General features: G+C 38.4%; 1 non-coding gene across 1 annotated transcript; it reads left to right on the top strand.

Annotated features, from left to right (window-relative positions):
* Positions 1–16,995: 16,995 nt before the first annotated feature.
* Positions 16,996–17,138, top strand: LOC132020954 (U4 spliceosomal RNA). Its single transcript, XR_009405156.1, has one exon. It is a non-coding gene; the product is annotated as a U4 spliceosomal RNA (small nuclear RNA).
* The last annotated feature ends 1,982 nt before the right edge of the window (positions 17,139–19,120 follow it).

A 19,120-nucleotide genomic window follows, 5' to 3' on the forward strand; every position in this document is an offset into this window, starting at 1 on the left:
TACTAGGGCCTCCCATGAACTCCAAGTTCCACCTCAACCAAAGCAGTCCACTTTTATCCAGTTCATAAGGGGACCCTTTCTATGTTGATTTTACTAAAAAAGAATTTGAACTTTGTTGTTTAAATTTGAACTTGTAAAAGATGTTTGAAGACTATTTCCCCAGAGCCTCCCTGGTGCCAGGACTCTGCTCCATTCCATGGAAAAGTGGCAAGGGGTCATTTTCCTGCTCAGTGTAGAACTTTGTCACCTGGCAACCGAGGTAGTGCTATTCAGACTCTTGAGTGTCACAACATTGCTTATTAAAATAATTTCGGGCATTCTGGCTTCTAGTTCCTTTCTCCAGAGGTGTCAGACCTCATCTGCGGGGCATACTGGGAACAAACACCCTGCTTTTCTCTGTCAGAGTCCTTAGTTGCTACTAATTGAAATTTAGTATGATCAGAAAAGGAATTGATTGAATTTAAGATTTCCCAGAAGGCCAGAAACCAGGTTGGGAGGTCCTGGCCAGGACCAATGCCCAGAATCACATTGAAGAATTGCTCTGGTGGAAAGAGCTCTATTGCTTCTGCCAGGCACATACATATTGTTGGTTCTGGGTCTTGGCTGGTGTGTGACCTTGACCACCCCCTCCCCCTCTAGAAACTGATTTACCTGCTGCCATTCTTACCAGAATGGACCCCAGATGGCGCTTATTTCTTTGCAACACATGCTTTTGATTCAAAACCTTGCTCAGGTGTGTGTGATTGTCAGGGCCTGTGTTAGAGCCCAGTGTCCTAGCAGCAAAGGAGGTGGGCAGTTCTCCAAATGCAGGAAACATGTTCGATTGCGCTGAGAAGTTCAGAAAAAGTGGACCTCAGCTGAACTTCCAGCCAACAGCCGGAATCAGCTTCCTGGCTGTGTAAGTCATTTGGAAATATGTTCCAGGTGAATTCCTGGATCCTTCTCATCACCAGATTTGCTTGAGTCACTGCTACTGTCTATACTGATATCTTTGTTATCAAGAACAAATAGCAGGCTATATGTGACCCTGAGCTCAGCCTCCATGTTACATGGTTCACAGAAGGGTTCTCCGTGTTTGTTGTTTTCTCATCAGATGCTGTATGTTTCTTGCTAACGAATGTGAATCTAGCACTCTGCGCTTTCACTTTTGTTCGTTTTCCTCTGCTGCCCTCTAGGGGCCCCCTTTAGATCTTTCATGTGCCAGCCAAGAAACTTAACTGCGTGGTGGGAACTATCCTAAACATTTCACGTACACCTACTCCTTTATTCCTGACAATTTTCTGAGGTGGGTACTACTTTACTTTCACTGTCCTAAGAAAACAGATGTCAGAATCAAATAACTTGTTCAAAGTCTCCTATAATGACCCAAACTGGCATTTGAACCAAGGCAGTCTTGTTCTATAGTCTTATGTGCTGCTCTATTCCCCTTCTGGTGTGGCAGAGTAGATTTGTTAGGCATCTATGGGAAACTTGTTTATTTCCATAGCTTTGCTTTGTAATATGGGTTTTTTACCTCTTGTCTGGATTATGGTATTAGAGGCCTTACTGGTTTCCCTGTTAGTATCTTCCCACCAAATAATCTATTCTCGACATAGTAAACTGAAGGATCTTTTAAAAAGTGATAAAATGCATTCATTTCTTTTTACCTCTTCTCTCTACTAGAAGAACCCATCTTACCAAGAGGTAGATTAGTCAACTAAGCAAATGGGGGTTCAAATCTGCTAGCACCCTAAAACCACAATCTAAAATGGAGTCTATTGATGTGTGGTTATAACACTTAATACACAATGTTTATTTCTGAGTAATTTTAGTATTTATCTTGTTCACCATCACACTTATCCCGTGAGGAAGGAAACACAGCTTCTCTCTTTTATGAACAAAATTCTACCAGTGCTCTGGCTTAGATAGAGTCATACAATAAATGTGGTACAGGATTGGCACTGTTACTTAGAATAGAATTGTGACTCCTAAAACCTAAATGGTTTTCAAAACATGAGTGAGGTGCATACATGGAGCCCTTTAAATATAATCTGAAACAGGTTACTGTGTAAAACAGATAAATCTGCTCAGGTTGAATAGGGGGCAGTAACTCTAGGGGTATGTACTTGGCCATTTGCAGACACTTTGGAAGCACAGCAGAGAAACCTCTTGAATACAGCTTCAGAAACTCCTGGAAAGCATGTGTGGTAAAGAGCCTTTTTCAGCGATGGAGCTAGGGATCAAGAAGTTGCCAACCCCAAACCCATAATCAATATTTATACTTATCTTCAATGTTTCAGTTCCTGTCTTTATCTCTCAATATTCTAGTTTTCTGTGTCACATGAAAAAAAGAGAAATGTTGAAATTCACACAGTTACTGTTACGACCTCACCTATAGAACTGTGGCACCTCCCAGCCGAGACCTCCAGCTTTGCTCCTTCTGTTTTCCACTTCATGTTGAGCCTGAAGAGACTTTACTGAGATATAAGCTCCCTTGCCTGGTGGATGGGAATGGGAGGAGGGGATGCCAATGAGAAGGTGGTTTACCAAGTTTATGTTCTGGGCCGGTCTTTTCTGGAATCAGAGCTGTGTACCTGCTGTTTTGTCAGCTGATTCGTAAAAAGTGCAGAGAGTCAAGAAAGGCAGAAGATACTCAATGAGGGTTCTGGGATGAAAATACCATTTCTCAAGCTCTTGTTTTTTCCAGTTCTTGTTGCTGAGCACAAAATCACCATATTTAACTTCAGTGTGAATCTAGATCATGGGGGGAGATGATTTTAGATGGATTCCCTTATGATTCCCTTATGATTAAGTACATTTTTGTCTGCCTATTTTTGTTGTTTTAAAAAGACTCTAGGGTGATTCTGATGCAAGCAGGTCTGATGCAAGCAACACTGGCCTATGGGTTTAGTAGGGAAATTTGAATTAAGTAGTATTAACATTATTTCCCATATTATTCTTTTAATAGGGGTCATTTGGATTCCTCCCAAGTTTTGTTTTGTTCAGCTTTCCTTTTTGGGAAAAACATAGATAAGCTTGAGACCTGTGGGGAAAACCAAATTGTTATGATCACATTGACCCTGAGGATTGAACTATTTCTAGATTCATCTATTCTGACAGAAATAGTAATTTATTCTTGTTCTTTTGTGTAATCTATCACAAATACATTCACCTGCTGTGCCATATCTCCCTCTTCGTTGAGCCACTCAGGTGCTCCACTAGGAGCTTTAAAAACCTGTAGTTATTAATCTCCTATCTCCTAGACTGATGCCATGGCTCATTCCTGGCTCTGCCTTCCAGCAGTGGAAGAAAAAATTGATTATCTTTGTGACAATATAATAATGCCCACCTCTGACATCCCTGCTTCATGGTGACATCGATAAGGAAATAACTTGGGGGGGGGGGCGCGGAATACACATGGCCTGTACTGAAAGTCTCAGAAAATTTGAAATGTTGTGGCAGCCGAAGACAAGGTCTTACAAATGTAGCATTGTAAAGAATTTTTGAAAGCCTTAGTGAAACAGTTGTTTTTAGTGTTTCACTACATTTATGAATCTGTAGCACATCAGTGGAAAATATGATGCTGTGAGAGGCAACTATGAGGGTGGGCTGGGGTAGAATGTTGGGTTATCTCTAAAGACGCTTATTCTCTACTCATAAATGTACTTCCCAGATATTACACTTCACTTTTCCAGACCATAGGGCTTCTTAGCCACCTAGTCTGATTTAGAGGCAGCCCTTCGAGGGATCACTGAGACTTACGAAGTTTAATCAGTAGGATCTAACTGGGTAGCTTTATAGACAGAAGCTCAGATTTAGTTATCAACATTAATAGGTTGATCCTTTCATTAATGTTAGCTAACACACCATAGCCTAATGTTTGAAAATTCTACTTTGTGCTCAATTAAGTTTTCTTCCACCCAGTCAGTTGTGAACTAGTTTCCCTTTCTGTACATACTTGCTGTTTTTGTAAGTCACATGAAGGCAAGAAGATTGGTCCAGAAAGTTCTAAGCCATTCAGAGTTCAGCATCAGATTTCCAGGCTTGTCCTTTATGATTCTGTTGTTGGTTCTGACCCACCCAGTTGCTAGAGGAGATAGAAATGTTTTCAGCATTCAGGTCAACAAACTCACTACAGGGACAGGAGTTCTAAATGTATGAAAGGTACAAATAGTGGATACACCAAGGGAGGAGAAATTACATTCCTATTTAGATCCTGGAGTTCTCAGACAAGCATTAATTTGAAAAATATTTAGTGTGTTCTGCCTGCCAGAGATGAAAAATTAGTAAGATTAATGTGTTAAAACGTTGAAAAATCTACATCTTGTGTCCTTGTGTACAACTTCCCTTTAAAGGGGTAAGTTTGTAGAAAGTTAGAATGAATGGCCCAAGAGTGGGACAGCTAGATACCTCCCTATTAAAGGCAGCCTTTGGCTGTTTCTTTTGGGGGAACTATTAAAGCAGTTCATGTCTCTTCTCTCTGGAATCTATCTCCCTCTTTGCTCACTCTGGCTCAATGGGCCAATCTTAACATACCAGTTCATAAAATTGGAATAATACAACCTACTTTGTAGAGTCATTGTGAGGAGTAGAAATTGTTAGATGTGATAAATAGAAATAGGATGAGGATCCCAAATGTCCTTTGTCTTAGGTTGGGTTCTCTAGAAGCTGAGCCAGAGAGACAGATCCAGGCCAAGTGACTCACTGAGAGAGTGCTCTTCAGGAAAAATTTGTAACACCTCGAGGGAGGCAAAACTGGTATAGACAAGTTGCTCATCAAGGATATAGTCATGAGTAAATTCTGTTGTTGGCCTGAACAGTGGGGGACTCTGACCATGAATGGTACAGCAGAATTACCATGATTTGGGGCCACCTGGGCTTTTGTGGCCAACTGGCCATACTTTATGTATGTATGTATGGCCAATTGGCCATACAGTCAGCCATTGGCTGGTGGGAGTGGTAGGGGTAGGTGGTGGTTGTGTTGGTGCTGGGGTGACCTCCCAGGTGTATGTAAGGTGACTTCTATCAGCCAAAGGCCATTCTCAGGTACATTTAACCTCTACTCCTGAAATGGAAACCCCTCAGGACTGTGTCCCTGAGGACCCCATTCTGTCCTTGTTACTTATTCCTCTGATATCCAGTGAGAAGTTATCTCTGAGCCCCACTTTGAGTAGTGTTTGTAAAACAAAAGCAGTGTGTTTCAAGATTCTAGCACAGTGCTAGGCAGACAGGAGATCTTTTGTCTTCCTTTGTCCCTAGAACTGTCTCTCATTTTAGATAATTGCTGCTAAAGAATCCTCCTTCCAAGTCATGCCAGCGGTGAAAAAAATAGAAGAGACTATAATCCAAGCAGTTGGCACATAGTACATAATAAGTGTTGGGTACTTTCTTTCCTTCATTCCTTCCCCTTCGTCTTCGTCTCAGGATCTTTGTTTCAGGATCATTTAGGTGTTTGAATTTCTTAAGGTATAGAAGAACTTGTTTTTGTCAATTATATTGGACAGTATCAATAATAATCACCATAAATACTAAGATCCAAGTGACTTTGGAGTCATAACCATTTGGGGAAACATATTTGAAAATAGCCAAAGTTTATCTTTTTAAAAACATTTATTTTATTTCTGATTCTTTTAAAACATGTATAGTAGACACTATCGCCCAATTTGGTACTTAAGTATCTATAAAAAGTTTTCTGTACTGTTTTAAGACAGTCTTAAGGGGAAAGACTTTCTGTTGAAACCCTTGACCATCCCATGCCTTCTGCCTCAGCCTGCAGTTAACTGTCAGAAGCAAAGAAAGTGCTTAATTAATACTTGTTATTTTGATCAAGTAGATTAGTGGACAAATTAAGACCTCCACAAATCAACTGAAGATAATCCCTTAAAAAAGAAACCATGTGAGGAGTTTCTTCTAAAATTTTGTGCCAGAAATTTAGCAATAACTAGTAATATTTTAAACGCTTCCATGTTTTTGCCTAGTAATTATGCTTCTATGAATGTGTCCTTGAAAAATTAAAACAAATTCCTATGTCCATTAAAAGAATTAAATCATTACATTCAGAGGCCATTAAGCAAGAATGAGATAGATGTATGTTCTATATAATACATAGAAAATTTTTGTTGTTAGTATTTAGTTGTGAGGTAGAGATTAAAGAATTAAACTTTTCTTTTAGCTGAGTCAGGAGTCCTAACACTATTTGTTTAATAGACTGAATTTTTCCTACTAAACTGAAAATGTTAATTATGCTGTATATCAAGTTACCATAGATAACTGGATCTTTTTCTGGATGCTACTGATTGTCTCTTCCTTCAGTGGTATCACAGTAATCTGATCACAGTACCTTTGTAGATAGTCTTAATAGCTATATAGCAAGTGTCCCACGCTGCCTGGCTCAGTTTTCTTCTTTATGAAAATTTACAGGCAATCTTCTACATTTATTTTTATATTTGCTTACAGCTTTTATCTGGTTTAAAAAACTAAAAATATTTTAGTGTGATTGAAATTGCATTAAAATGAATTTGGGCAGAATTGTTCACTTTATAAAAATTTCTTTTCTGTTCACTGTCCCTCCATTTAATCTTACAGGTTTCCTATACTCCAGCCCTGTTTGGGGGGAATAGGCTATTTATTTTCTGACTAGTTAATGCTACAATAAAGAAAAAGTATTTATTTGCATTTATTTTATATCAAGTCACTTAATAAACTTGTATTCTGATTTTTAAGTGTTGTAATTCTTCAGCTCTGTCGGAAAATTTCTGTGGTTTCTTTAACTCTTAGATACAGAAAGGATATAGTAAATGAAAAACCTTCCTACAACCAAGTTCAAATTAGTTTCACTCTTATTCTTTATTAATCACCATTCCTAAAGCACCTTTCCACCCTGTGAGGGAAGAAAGGAAAGCAACATATAAGCACTGTGTGACCAAGTCCTCTGGCTCTCACTCCATCCAGGACAGCATGACCACCAAACTCCTGAACTGGAAATTCCCATGGTCAGTGGAGGAAAAATCTAGCAACTGATGCATGAGGACCCACAGCCTGGCAAGTTCTCTTTGTATCCTATCATGTGAATAGAAGCCAAGGAAGGTAGGTTTATTTAAATTTTATGGGACTGATTTAAATTGTTAGATAAGGTACCTGGAGGCCAGCCTCAACCATCCCCATTCTCCTTTCTCCTGGGTTAAAATCAGGATTACAGTGGCCTGGCCCTAATGGTTATACATTCTGCAAAATAGCTTCACAAGACTGTAGTCTCTAAATAGGTTTGCAAAAAGAGAAATGTAAATTTATTCAGTGTAGCTGGTTCAACAATTTTGTGAATTAATTTTGAAAGGAGGACCTTGGTTTTATTTCTTACATGCTTTTTACAAGGGGGAAGGACAAGGGGAAACTCATTAATGGTTTCTAGTACAAGAAATGCAGTAGCATGTGGAATTTTCTGTGACCCTTCATGACCCTTCTCTCTCAGTAACCTCTACGTTGAACTTTTGGCACGTTGTCCCATCAGCACATGTAGTTCCCTTCTGTCATTTCTATTCATCCATCACATGGATTTCAGTCAAGAACAGTCAAGAATTACCCTCCATACACACACTTCCACCATTGCCCACCAACAAAGAGTATAGAGATGGAGTGATTTTGTAAATATTTAAAACTGTATTGAAATAAACTCAAATGCCTGCATCAACTTTTTTATTGTATTTTTTTATTATTAAAATTATTTTTATTAACATTTATTATTTGCCCCGGGGGTACAGGTCTGTGAATCATCAGGCTTACACATTTCACAGCACTCACCATAGCACATACCATCTCCAATGTCTGTAACCCAACGACCCTATCCCTACTCCTCCCGCCCCCTGCAGGAACCCTCAGTTTGTTTTGTGTGCATCAACTTTTTTTTAAAGAGAGATAGATGATAAAATTTTCTGAAGCACTTACACACATGGGCCCCTTTGAGGCAAAGTTCCTAGTGATTCAGTCACACTGTTCATAGCTTAGAATTCTATAGCATACATCTCTGCTGGATATACATGTTTCAGTTATTTGTTTGTTCTCTAAAAAATAAAATTCTGGCTTTTACTCAAAATGGCTATATAGCAACACCTGTTTTGTTATTAAGCATTTTGAGCAGATAGACAACTGGTATTTCTCTACCATGCTATCTCAGCAGAGGCTGATAGATGAAATCGTCCTTTACTGAGAGATCCTGTTGCCCTCTGGCCCACTATGTGGGATTATGTTTTAGTACCAATTTGGAGAAGTTATATTTCTTAATTAATACACACCTGTCACTTTTTTCTTTATTAAAAACTAATATGTCATTATCAAAGACATTTCAAAAATCAAGAAGATAAAAGTAATGACAGTGCCCTTAGCAAACACTAAGATTCTCCACTGTACTATCTCTGCATCTGTGTCAAAGACTATTAGTTATAAAAATATCAGCCCAACAGTGAATATTCTTATTTTATTTTATGTTTCTATTACTAATGATGAATATAAGTTGTACATGCTTATTGATTAGTTGTAACTAATAAGTACAATTGTTTTTAATTTCCCTTTCATATTTATTTAATTTTGCATTTATTTGTATCTCCCATCTACCTTTTTTTCTGTGGAGTTTTTGGTCAAGTAATATAAGCTTATAATACAGTAAAGTACTGTTTTAAGTATTTTCAGCAAGAATTTCCACAATTTGATCCTAGTTTCATGATTTTTCAGTTTCTGTATTGAAGTTTTATATTTTCATATAGTGTGATCTTTCGTTTTTCCCTTATGTCTTTCATCATTTCTAAGCTTAGTAAATCCCTTTGCTACTAGACATTTGGTATTCATTTTACTTTTTTCAATTAATTTCTGTTGTTTGATTTTTTGTATTTACTTACTTAATTTATCTAAAATTTATTTTGGTGTGTGAAATGAAATGAGATTCTAAATAGATTTTTTTCCCAGAGTGCTAATTGATGACTCAGATAGCACTATTGACTAAAACTTCACTTGCTCATTGATTAATGGGGTCTCCTTTATTGAATACCATGGTGCTGTATTTAATAGGTTCTAGTTCTGAGGCATAATTCTGTTTATTTTTAACCCAGTAATACGTATTTATTTCAGAGGCTACAGGACATATTTTAATAGGTTATATCTGACAGGATTAGTCCGGTCTTAATTTTTGTACTAGTTTTCTTTATTATCTCATTTCTGTTACTTTCCAGATTAATTTTTAGCATAGTTTAGTTGTATATATGTGTGTTTATTATTGAAAATTTGACAGGAATTATTTAGAATATATAAATTTATTTTAGAAGAACTGTTGTCTTTACTATAGTCAAAGAAGAAAAGCTTCTTAATCTTTCAGACTCAACAAATAGCCATAATATATGCTAGGACTTATCAGAGTATAAGGAAGGGTTTAGAAATGGAAAATACAAGCAGGTTGATTACTGTAGTAAATAACTAGACACTTTATGGTGTTTTGTTATTTGTTCCTTCTGTCATTCAGGCTTTGTTCCTTCTGTCTTTCTTCTTCTCCTTTTCAGAAAATTTTTCCAATCCATCAAGATCCAGGTCATAATAACTCTCTGTTGGTCTTCAAAGACCCCGGCAGTCACTTCCTTCTCTTTAACCTTAAGTAGTTGTTTATATTTCTCTGATCAGCTTGTCTCTTTGAGTAGTAGCTACTTGCATATGCTTCTATCCTTCACTAAACTGAAGTCCTTGAGTGCAGGCACCTTTGCTTTTCATCGTTATAAGCTGAGTGCTAACTATTAAGTATAGACTTCAGTAGTGTTTATTGAATGAGTAGATAACTGAGTAAAAGAAAAATTTTATTGCACAAACATTTCTGTCAGGAAAATACCAAAATAAGGATTTCTCAGAAATTTTTGATATGTTTCAAACATTCTGAAGCCATTTAATAGAACCTGGTGAAACTCAAATATTAAATCTGGTTGTGTGCATGTGTATATGTCTAGTAGGCACAATTTCCTCCTAAGATTTCAATATGACATATGTGGGTTAGTTGGCTCATCACTTTTGTTATCCAAATAATTTTTAGCTTTAGAAAGCATCACTATAAAGCACACAGCAGCCAATAGGTAAACTTTATGAGCTGGACCGAAATGTCATTGCCAAGCTGGACTTCCCCAGGTGGAAGGCCCATGTGCTAAATAGAAACTGCAGTGTCTACCTGTGAAAAACATTTACATGTCAGCAGAACTGACTTTATATGTGGATGGGGTTGATAACTCTCTACAGGGTATTTACTGCCTCCAAAATGCAAAGGAGCCAAATACTCTCATCATTGCATTATTCTTTTAAGAGTGTTAAAACAAATTAAATCATAATGTTGAAGAGCACTAAATTAGGCATGTATTGGATTATATGTTTTTTAAACCACTTAGTACTAATGGCTACCCCACCCTCAAACATATTCCAGATCCTTTTTAAAAGAAAATTCTAGGGCGCCTGGGTGGCTCAGTGGATTGGGCCGCTGCCTTCGGCTCAGGTCATGGTCTCGGGGTCCTGGGATCGAGTCCCGCATTGGGCTCTCTGCTCAGTGGGGAACCTGCTTCCCTCTATCTCCCTCTCTGCCTGCCTCTCCATCTGCTTGTGATCTCTCTCTGTAAAATGAATAAATAAAATCTTAAAAAAAAAAAAGAAAATTCTATTGTGTATTCCATATTCACCACCTTACCCATGAACACAATCTTGATTTAGACTCTTCCTCAACACAAGCTTGTTATCCACTGCTGCTTCATGTTTTGGACTATATCTTTGGTTCCATTTACCTGGTTGTAGCCTTGGCTCTATTTTCTCAGTCTTTCTGGTTCTCTACTTTCTGAAGGTTTAAATTGTCTCTGGCCATTGTAGATAAATATCATATCCACTGTCTTTAGGCCTGGGAAATTTTGTGCCTTGTAGGAGATAGAGCTTCTTCTGGATTATTCCAGCACAAGTAGGAATTAAACCCTAAAAGGGGTCTCTGACCATCAATCAGGGGGAAAATAACTATAGGTGGGTGCTTTAAAGGAGATGAGCTCTTTGGAATAATGTTAAATATTGTATATTTATGGCATCACAATCAAGTCAGGACCAACCACATCACATTAAGGAATGCTGTATTATTCTAGGGTTCTATTATTCAGCATGACATTTTGTTTCTGACAATGAAGGGTTAGCTCCATTGTACTTTAATACATATCCAAGGAATGCGGGTTCTCCACATTCCTCTGAGAGCCCTCCCCACCAAAATGTATTTTATCAAAAGACTGTTATTTATAAGAAGTCTATGTAGAGCAGCTTGTCAGAAATGGTGCACTAAGAAAATGACTGTTAATACAGTACTAATTATTAATATTGACTTGTTTATTATTTATAAAATGCTTTACATATTATTATTTGGTCTCCAAGATTCTAACCTTGGTCTATTAAAATATGTTCTCAACAAAATATGCTGTTAAAACACAAAAGATGGTATATCAGTCTTCCACTCTAGACCCTGCACTGGCTTCCCAAGTACCTTTCCCTGGGATTGAAAATCCAAATCCTTAGGATGAGGTTGACAGTTCTCTGTGATACTTACTCTATCCCCCAAATCCTCCCAGTCTGCCTATAAAAGGGTCTCAAATGCTTACCATTAGTATTGCCTGTTTAGTTCAGTGTCACTGGAACCAATTAAGTCAGATGATTTGAACATGTGCACAGGCCTCATGATCTCCTTTCTTTTACTGCTCAGATTTCTTCCTACTTCCCAGCTCATTCAGTCTAGCCAAACCGGCCTCCTTGAACTTCTTCTAGCACTATACTTCTGGGATGAACCCCACTTGGTCCTGATCTGTGATGTTTTGTCTGTATTGTCACATTCAACTTGTTAAAGTTTTGTTAAGGATTTTTACATCTCTGGGTCTGGGGCATATTTGTCTTTAGTTTTTATTACTGTCTTCACCTGGTTTCAGTATTCGACTAATGCTAGTCTCAGAAAATGAGTTGGTAAGTATTTCTTCCTCTTCAGTTTTCTAGAAGGGTTTGTTTAGATATTCTGTCTTGTTTGCTTAAGTGCTTGGTAGAATTAACCAGTCAGTTTTCCTTGTGGAAAAGATTTTCATTCAATTTCTTTAACATGCAGCAGTTAAAAATAGATTGGGGAGGGTATGTGTTGTAATGAGCACTGGGTATTACATAAAACTGATGAATCACAGACCTGTACCCCTGAAAAAAAATTTTTTCTACTTTTGCTTTTTTATTTTAGAGTAAAAAGAAAATAAAAAGAAATCTTTAAAAAGGCAGAAAAAAGTAGATTTAATTTCTTAATAGATACAGGGCTATTAAAAATGTAGTTCTTCCTTCCTGAATGAGCTGTTGTAGCTCATGCTATTCAGTACATTTGTGCATTTTATTAAAGTTGTTGAGTTACTGGCATAAAGTTCTTCAGGATATTTATTTTAATTTATTTTATTTTTTTAGAGAGAGAGAGTACATGCAGATCTTCAATAAGGACAGAGAGATAAGCAGGAGTTGATGATGGTGGGTCATTTATATATTTATAGTCATTAACTATAGTTAGTTGGGCTTTGTTCTAAGTATAATGAGAAGCCATTTGGGGTGTTGAAATCAGGGAGGTAATGATATCCAACTTACTTTTGAAGCTATCTCCGGTGAATATATGGAAAGTAGGCTGTGGCAGGGCAAGAAAGGAAGCAATAAAACCAATCAGGAGTCTGTTGCAGTAGAGCAGGCATAAGAGGAAGGTTGAACCTGAAGTCCCTAGTGGAAGTGGTAGGATGTGGAATTGATAGAGTTGACATACTTGCTACTGAGCTGGATGTACAATGTGAGTAATTTGGTAGCCTACATGATTCCTAAGGTTTTGGCCAAAGCAACTGATCAATGGTGGTACCATATCCTGAAATGGAGGACATCTGTGGAAGGACTAGTCATGGGCTGAATTGTGTCTTTCCTCAACCCCACTTCCTGTGTTGAAAGCCAAATCCCAATATGACTGTCTTTGGAGATAGGGACTTTAAGGAAGAATTTAAGGTTAAATGAAATCACAAAAGTGGGGCTGTAGTCCAATAGTGCTTGTGTCTTTATAAGAGAAGGAAGACAAGAGGGCTATGTGTACATAGAGAAAAGGTGTGTGATGGCACAGCAAGAAGGTGGTCACTTGCAAGTCAAGGAGAAGAATCTCAGGAGAAACCAACCATGCTGGCACCTTAAACTGCTAGTTTCCAGAACTGTGAGAAAGCAAATTTCTGTTGTTTACACTTCCCAGCCTGCGTATTTTATTGTGGCAGCAATACTATCCTAGAAACCTGGCATACAATACAGAAATGAAGAAGATAGTTGGGGGAAATATCAAATTCTCTATTAGACATGTGGAGTTTGAAATGTCAATTAGAGTTCCAAGCAGAGACATTGAGTAGGCAGGTGAATATCAGGGACGAGATGGAAGCTGGAGATGTAATGAAAAGATTTAACATAAGCATGGTATTTATTATAGGGAGAACACATATTACCCAGTTTCTATATTCCTATGAGGAACCTCCATCAGTGTTATAGTCCTGACTTATCATTGTTTTGGGAGTCCCTCTTTTCTAGGAGGAGGACTGACATAATTTGATTGGTGAGTTTTGGAGAAAGAACCAAGCTTCATTAATTTTCTTGTATCTTTTTGGGATGTCTGCCTTCAGAGAGTATAAATTTTCTAAGCTTCCAGACTATTTTTCAAGATGCAGCTTGCACTAGGAGAAGCCTGTGGTTAAACAAATGTTCCTATGAGTGAATGAGATAGTCAGCAGAATATTAGCAAGTCTAGTTACCTGGTGATTCAAGGGGAAAATATAGTTCTACAGAGTTCCAGGCAGAAGGACAAGGACCACCACATGCAATAGTTGTAACAGAATTGAGCTTTGCCTGGAATTACATTCTGCAGTATAAGTATTTCAATAATCAGTAATAGAGGTGACATTTTGACCTTTCTTTGATGCTATATTTAAACTAAAATTGATTGTGAACTTTAGGGTTCACTAGATAAGGTCACCTATCTAATGGATACCAATAAAGGAAACCATAGGGTCAAATATAGAAACTTGGGGCTTTCCAACAATTAGGTGGTGAGATAGGAATCATTAAAGGACATTGAAAGTTAAGGCTAGTAGAAACCAGGAGAGTGTAATGCTGGAAACCAAGTGAAGAAGATATTTTAAGAAGGAAAGAACAGTCATCTGTTTCAAAAGCTGCTGGTTTGTTGACCTAAGTGAGGTTTTATGAAATTGGTGGTATAACCATCTCCTCTCTTTCTGGTTAATTTCGTGAAAAGAAGAAAAAAGGCATAACTCCAGCTGGTTTCACTGGAGGCTGGATATCAGCATAGACTCCTACATTCAATCACTTAGTTAATCATCTTCCTTAAGGAGGGTGACCAGCCATCCTGGCTTGTAGATCAGGGAATGAGCAGTTTCATGCTATGCAGGATTTTCATTGCTGACATAGGAAAATCTGGGGTAAACTGGAATGAGTTGGTTAGCCTGTCTTCAAGTAACACTCCCTGCAAACACACAGTTGTACCCATAATCATACCACTCTGGCTACTTATCTTGTACCTCTCAAGGTAAGCTATTTCATTGAGAATGTATGTTCTTCTTAGTGGTGATGTAGACATGGATTGGGGGAAAGAAAAAGGAAAATTGCTGACCTGTTCAGTCACAGATAAGGACACTAGCAACAAGTCTACTTCCAATTTTGTAAGATAAAGACCATGGTCTCCTGATGTAAGGTGATGGTGGGGAAACCATAGGATATGGTTTCTCCTTAAACATGGGGGAGGTTTTTTAGGCATATAAGTAAATGGTAATCCATTATCAAAGTAGGGAATTTGAAGAGTAGGATATTTGTGAGAGAAGAATAACGATTTTTGTTTTGGACATGTAAGGCTTGGAGAGCCTAGGGGCCACTAGAGAGTGTGGTGCAATATAGTGTAGTTCTTAAGGGCATGGACTTGATTGAGCCTTCCTGCCTGGATTCAAATCCTACCTCTTCACTCATGATTAGCTCTGGGACTTTGAGTAGACTTAATCTACTGCACCTCAGCTTTCTTATATATAAAATGAATGGAATAATGGTGAGGAACAGTTTCTGACACATAGTAAGTGATAGCTACTCCTCATAGACTGAAGGAACTGGATCTATGGGAAAAGAGCTAATTAAACAAAACAAAACAAACAAAACAAAAGAAAACTGAGCTGGCAATATACCAGTAAGGACACTGAGAAATGAGATGCCCAAAAGAGATGAACAGGGCAGGTGGGAGATTGAAGAGAGAGTGAGAGAGAAAGAGGGAGTGTGTGTGTGTGTGTGTGTGTGTGTAGGAGAGGTAATAGTGGAAGGGCAGTTAGACAATATATAAAACTTTAATTTGATTATTAAAAAGAGTATATTGTATTGTGGTAATACATGATTTATTTGTTTCTTGTCTCAATTTTCATTTGGAGTTTTTATCAATTAGCTGTTTCTTCAAAAAAAAAAAACTTTAAAACTTTTTTTTCCTGCTTATTAATTGCTGTGTTTTAGCAGTTTGGACAGGGCTCAGCTGGATGATTAGTTTGCTGGTCTGCCTGGGGTCACTGTTCTTACTGTAGTCATCTGGCAGGACAACCGTGCCTGGAGGGCCTCTCTCACGTATCTTGAGTTTGGATCTAGTTTTTGCCCGGGGATGGTCTCTTATCCTCATGGAGGTTGGCCCAGGATTCCTTATGTGGTGGTCTCAGGGCAGCAAGAGCCTAAGAGCAAAAGCTTAAAGGCCTTTTAAAGCTAAGGGTCTGAAGTCATTTCATACCCCTTCTGCTTAAGTGAAGACACAGGGCCAGTTTACAGTCCGGGGAGAGGAATTAGTCTTAATGGGTGGTGACAAAGTTACATTGCAAAGAGACACACACATAAGAATTGGAAGAATTGTAGCCATCTTTGTAAACTCTGTAAACAGATCAGACAACAATCTGATGTGATGCTTTTCATGTCATTACTGAAGGCCTACCAAACAGGACCTCAGATGCATAACAATCTCCCTACCCCGAGTTATGCCCAGAATAAGCCTTGTGCATGATACACAAGGGTAAGTGGTGGGTATGATAAGGATAAGAATGAGTAAAGGTGCAGTTTGATCTAGAGTTTGCACTCTGTTGTGATATTCTGAAAATTTCCTTTCATGAGAACATGGGTAGCTGGCCAAATGGGCAAGTGATATAGGGATAGAACCAAAGAAGAGAATATTCTGAGACCTGAGAGCTCGAGAGAAGCCAATATTTCTTCAATATTGGAGAAGTCAAAGTGGAATCACATTGAGTAGACCCATAGAAACACAGAGGCTCAAAGGACCAGGACAGAATGGAGATACCTATAGCACTCACAGCTCAGCCGTACTTTCCAGTGGGGTTTGCTTTATGGGCTAACAGCACCCAAAAGCAGATGAGTACCTACTGCAGTGGTTGACCTGGAGACTTGGTACCAAAGAACAGTGCCAGGCTAATGCTGCTCTGTTCTCTGCTCTGAAATCTTCTGGGGTCATTGAAATCCTTCCTCCTCCCTCTTCTCACTGGCCAGTTGTGGCTATTAGCTAACCAAAAAGTGAGCGAAGAGGTCACTGTTTCAGTAATTAATGGGTTTGTTTTCTATTTGGGATGCTGCTTCTACTTACCACCACTGTATCTACTATATTCACATTTATCCTCAGATCCCAGTAAGTGGCAGTACATTAGGATAAAGGCATTGCAGGGGAGGCAGAAGTCCAGGAAACCATGTTGCCTTTGGCATTGATGTCAGAGATGATGCTGTACTAGGATGGATCACGTAATCTTGCAGAGATCATAGGAAGATTGTTTCCTACATTTTTAAAAGCCAAACCTTCCCTGAACCAATCTTGTCTGTAGCTCCTATCTAGGGCCTCTGGTTTCCATTTTTTTCTGTTTTCCTTTTGGAATTTGAATTCAAGGAAAAAATTATTAAAAGGTACTTTGGAGCTTTGCACAGTGGCAGTATCGTAGCCAATGAGGATTATCCGAGGTGCAATTATTGCTAATTGGAAGGTTCATTGGAGCACAGTTTGGTATCAGACTGCCTGAGATCATACACGTACTGGCATTATGAGTGAGGTAAAGATAAAAATCTTTCCATGCCTCGGTTTTTTTTAGGTGTAAGCTGGAGGGCAGTGACAGTAGCTACCTCATGTACTTGTAATGATTAAGTGAGTTAAAATACAGCTGTGGCAACAATGCTGAGCACATGGTTAGCATTCAAAAGGTCTTAGCTATTATTGTGACTGTTGTTTGGTTTTTAATTTTTACATGCCACGTAAGCCATGATAATAAAATTACAGAAAGATACCTAAATATTTGTACTTAAATTAAGGAAATACAGTATGCATACATAAAATATTTAAAGAAGAGTTAAAAGTGTTTGAGAAAAACACTTAGACTAATTACCCATACAAGTATCGAAGATGATGAATATGGGGAAAGATATTTAATAGGGAACCTACAGCTTAAAAGGAGGGACCTTGAAGAAATGGTGTTTGGTTTGGGATTCTGTGGGAGGATCACTGGCCAGTGTAGAAAACCACATTCAGTAACTCAGCGCCCATTCCCCCTGGTTAAATGTGGGGAAGAGGCCTGTTCTTTTCTACTGCTCTCACATGACTCTTCTGAAACATTCTTTCACTCCACTTTTTTGGGTGTGTGGGTCAAAAGTTCAGGAACTTGTCACTCTGACATAGTACCAGTTTGCTTGTGTTGAGTTGCAGTTTTCATCATGATTTCAGAAGTCGAGTTTTCCACAACACTCTATCAGCTTCTCTTCAAGGGCATATGAAAGCTGATTTCAAAGAAAGCAACGTTGGCTCTTCTTGGTGAAAAGTAAGGCACTTCTTGAGCTTGGAACATTTTGTTTACTTCTCTGCTTGCTTCATATACTTTGTCCAGATTCCGTTATCTGGTGGAAATATGTACGTAATTCTACAATTGCATTTCTTCGCACATCCGAAATTTTATGTGGCAGTTTGCTAACGACTATAATTTTTTAGTTTGGTCTTCCTTAGTGGTAGTAATGCTGTATTTCTATTTTTAGTCCAGTGACAAATAACATTTGGCCCTTCTCTCTTAAGATTTTGGTATGTTGGTGTATTTTGGTGTATATTTTATTATATTGGTGAGAAAGAAAATCAGATGTTCCCTTACACTGTCTCCTTCATAGTCAGTCTCCCTCATACCTGTGCTCTTCACTTTAATCCACACACAACACCACACAAACTGTCTTGCTAAAGCACCAGTCTGAGGATGTCCTTTCCTTTTTTTTTTCCATTTTATTTCTTTTTTTTTAAATTAAATTTATTTATTTTCAGCATAACGGTATTCATTATTTTTTCACCACACCCAGTGCTCCATGCAATCCGTGCCCTCTATAATACCCACCACCTGGTACCCCAACCCCTCCCCCGCCCCTTCAAACCCCTCAGATTGTTTTTCAGAGTCCATAGTCTCTCATGGTTCACCTCCCCTTCCAATTTCCCCCAACTCCTTTCTCCTCTCTAACTCCCCACGTCCTCCATGCTATTTGTTATGCTCCACAAATAAGTGAAACCATATGATAATTGACTCTCTCTGCTTGACTTATTTCACTTAGCATAATCCCTTTCCTTTAAAAATAAAACAAAACAAAACCCTGATGGCTTCTGTGGCATAGAGAGTCAAGCCTGCATTTCATCATGTGACATTCAAGGTCTGTCAGGACTTGTTCCCAGGCCTCCTTTACTCTTTCTCTTGTTAAGAGCCCACTCCCCCTTCACTATCCGTGTGTGAAGGGAGTTCTCTGTGCTATGATCATGCAAATTCCTCTCGTGACATTGGCCTTTCCTCTTCTCTTCCTGGAAATGTTCTAATCATGTTTCAAGGACTTTTCTAACTAGCCTATCCAGCTCTAAATAATTGGTCTCCCTCTGGGTTCTCCAAGCTTTGGGCCCTTACTTCTTCTGGTCATTACCTGTTGGTGGACTTCTGTCCATAAAAGCCACAGTTTATTGAGAAGTGTTGAAATAGTTGGCTTCAGAGTCAGTTCAGACTGCCTTCTCAATCAGTTTGAGTTTTGGGAA

The sequence above is a fragment of the Mustela nigripes genome, chromosome 6 (genome assembly GCF_022355385.1).
Source record: "Mustela nigripes isolate SB6536 chromosome 6, MUSNIG.SB6536, whole genome shotgun sequence".
In the NCBI taxonomy this organism is placed as follows: domain Eukaryota; kingdom Metazoa; phylum Chordata; class Mammalia; order Carnivora; family Mustelidae; genus Mustela; species Mustela nigripes.